Source organism: Henckelia pumila, chromosome 2, assembly GCF_033568475.1.
Source record: "Henckelia pumila isolate YLH828 chromosome 2, ASM3356847v2, whole genome shotgun sequence".
Taxonomy (NCBI): Eukaryota; Viridiplantae; Streptophyta; class Magnoliopsida; order Lamiales; family Gesneriaceae; genus Henckelia; species Henckelia pumila.
In genome coordinates, this window is record NC_133121.1 from 62,017,798 (window position 1) to 62,021,530 (window position 3,733).

The following is a 3,733-nucleotide window of genomic DNA, read 5'->3' on the forward strand; positions in this document are numbered from 1 at the left end:
CTTTTTTATCTTTTATTACAAGATCAAATTCTTGTAACAACAAAATCCATCTTATTAATCTTGGCTTAGCATCTTGTTTATTTGATAAATATTTTATGGCAGAATGATCAGTGTAAACAATAGTAGTAGAACCAATTAAATAGGATCGAAATTTATCTAATGCAAACACTACTGAAAGTAATTCTTTTTCAGTTGTTGAATAATTGATTTGAGCACTATTTAATGTTCTACTTGCATAATAGATCACATAAGGTTTACCTTCTTTTCTTTGTCCTAACACGGCTCCTACAGCATAATCACTTGCATCACACATTAATTCAAATGGTAAAGACCAATCAGGAGGTTGTAAAATAGGTGATGTAGTTAAAAGATTAATTATTTTTTTAAAAGCAGTTTCACACTCTTGAGTCCATTCAAATTGTGCATCTTTTGTTAAAAGATTTGAAATTGGTTTCGATATTATGCTAAAATTTTTTATAAATCTTCTATAAAATCCCGCATGACCCAAAAATGATCGAATTTCTTTGATCGTGTTTGGTGATGGTAGATTAGCAATAACATCAACCTTAGCTTTATCAACTTCAATTCCTTTTTCAGATATGACATGCCCTAACACAATTCCGGATTTAACCATGTAGTGACATTTTTCCCAATTTAAAACAAGATTTTTTTCTTCACATCTTTTTAAAACTTCTTCCAAATTTTTAAGACAGTTTTCAAATGAGTTTCCAAAAACAGTTATATCATCCATAAAAACTTCCACAAATTCTTCAATCATGTCACTAAAAATACTTAGCATGCATCTTTGAAAAGTAGCCGGGGCATTACATAAACCAAATGGCATTCTTTTAAAAGCAAAAGTTCCGAACGGACAAGTGAAAGTAGTTTTTTCTTGATCTTCTAATGATATTGGTATTTGATAATACCCCGAATACCCATCAAGAAAACAATAATAAGGATTACCTGCCACTTTCTCTAAAATTTGATCTAAAAATGGTAACGGAAAGTGATCTTTTCTAGTTGAATCATTTAATTTTCTATAATCAATGCACATACGCCAACTAGATGGAATCCTAGCTTGTAATAATTCTCCCTTTTCATTTTTTATAACAGTGATGCCTGATTTTTTTGGTACTACTTGTGTTGGACTTACCCATTTACTATCCGAGATTGGATAAATAATTCCGGCATCTAATAGTTTTAAAACTTCATTTTTAACAACTTCTTTCATGTGTGGATTTAATCTTCTTTGTGGTTGTTGATATGTTTTAGCATTTTCTTCCAAGTGAATTCTATGTGTGCAGATTAAAGGATTTATACCTTTTATATCTTGCAAAGTCCATCCAATTGCATTTTTGTGTTTTTTAAGTAGTGTTATTACATCTTCTTCTTGTTTTGGTAAGAGGGTAGAAGATATTACAATAGGATATGTTTGATTTTCACCAAGAAAAGCATATTTTAGTTCTATTGGCAAGGGTTTTAATTCAAGTTTTGGATGATCATTTTCTTTTACTTCTTCAAGTTCATTAATTTCTTCAAATAACTTTGATTTAAAAACATTTTTGAATCAAAACTTTCCACTAAACAAACTTCAGATTGTTGATTTAAGTTTTCTTGGTGTATATTTTCTTCCACAATTGTTTCTATTGCATTATCATCTTCATCTTCATTAATACTTGGTTGTTTACATAAATTGAACACATTAAGTTCTAAAGTCATATTTCCAAAAGACAATTTCATTATTCCATTTCGACAATTAATTAGAGCATTTGAAGTTGCTAGAAATGGACGTCCCAATATTACTGGAATTTCGTTATGTACTTCTATTGGTTGTGTATCCAAGACAATAAAATCCACAGGATATATGAATTTATCGACTTGAACTAACACATCTTCTACGATACCTCTAGGTATTTTGATTGACCTATCGGCTAGTAAAAGAGTGACAGATGTAGGTTTTAAATCTCCCAACTTAAGCTTTTCATAAACTGAATAAGGAATTAAATTCACACTTGCTCCCAAATCTAACAAAGCTTTTTTAATTTTATTTTTTCCAATAATACATGAAATTGTTGGACAACCGGGATCTTTATATTTCAAGGTAGAATTATTTTGAATAATAGAGCTTACTTGCTCCGTTAAGAATGTTTTCTTCTTTACATGCAATTGTCTTTTTACAGTACATAAATCTTTTAAAAACTTTGCATAAGAAGGAACTTGTTTAATAGCATCTAATAATGGAATATTTATTTTTACTTGTTTAAAAACTTCATAAATATCAGAATCATTTTTTTGTTTTTTATTATTTACTAATGCATGAGGAAAAGGAACATGTTTATTTATTTTATCATCAATTTTCTTATTTTTAGGACTCAAAGCATCATCTTTCTCAAAAGTATCAGGATTTGAATCCTTACTCTTTGAGTTTAATTGATCTTTGTTTTCATCACTATATGGATCATTAACTATTTTACCACTTCTAAGAGTAATAACAGATTTTACTTGATCAAATTTTTCTTGATTTTGATTTTTAGGATTAGGTTGTGGTTGAGATGGAAATTTTCCTTTTTCATGAATATTAAGTGCAGATGCAAATTTTGCAAGAGTTTCTTTCAAATCATTCATAGATTGAATGTTTTGAATATTGATAGACTCTTGCTTTTGAATGTATGCATGAATTTCATCTTCAAAATTTTTTCTTGGAGGTGGGATATAAGGAGCATAACCTTGATGATTTTGGTTATTTTGAAAAGGTTGTTGTGAAGGTTGTGCATTATTATCGTTCCTCCAACTAAAATTGGGATGATTTCTCCAACCAGGATTGTATGTTTGTGAAAAAGGATCTAATGTTGGTTTTTTAAAATTGTTAACATAATTGGCTTGTTCATGGAGACATTCTTTAAATGAAGGCAAAGTAGGACAATTTTTTGTAAGATGATCATGTGTGTCACATATATGACAAACAATTTCTTGAACACTTTTTAATTGATCACTCTTTTTCATTTCTAATGACTCGATTTTTCTTGCTAAAGATGCAAGTTTAGCTTGAATATCTACATCATCTTTAAGATGATAAATACCACCCCCATTTGTTGAATTATTGGTTTTACTTGCTGGTTCAATTGAGCCTATATTATCCCAATTTTGAGCATTTTCTGCTAATGACTCCAAATATTCCATAGCTTCATTTGGGTTTTTATCTTCAAAAGTTCCATTACACATGAATTCTATCATTTGCCTATCTTTAGGTATTAAACCTTCATAAAAGTGAGAAATTATTCTCCATATTTCAAAACCATGATGTGGGCATGTATTAAGTAACTCTTTATATCTATCCCAACATTGATAAAATGTTTCCCCTTGTTTTTGAGAAAAAGTTGTAATTTGTCTTTTAAAAGAGTTTGTTCTATGGGAAGGAAAAAACTTTTTTAGAAATTGTTGTTGCATTTCTTCCCATGATCTTATTGAACTTGATCTCAAATTTTGCAACCATGTTTTACCTTTATCTTTTAAGGAAAAAGGGAAAAGCTTTAATCGAACAGTATCCATGCTACAATTTTGATCATTATAAGTGTTGCAAACCTCCTCAAATTCTCTTAAATGCAAATATGGATTTTCAGAATCTAATCCATGAAAATTTGGTAAAAGTTGAATGACTTGTGGCTTAAAATTGAAATTAGATGCATCAGGAGGAAAAACTAAACAAGATGGTGTACTAGTTCTTATTGGATTC

At 29.4% G+C, this 3,733-nt stretch overlaps 1 non-coding gene across 1 annotated transcript; it reads left to right on the forward strand.

The window, feature by feature from the left end:
• The first annotated feature begins 3,292 nt into the window (after positions 1–3,292).
• On the forward strand, positions 3,293–3,403 carry LOC140885782 (small nucleolar RNA R71). Its single transcript, XR_012151198.1, has one exon. It is a non-coding gene; the product is annotated as a small nucleolar RNA R71 (small nucleolar RNA).
• The last annotated feature ends 330 nt before the right edge of the window (positions 3,404–3,733 follow it).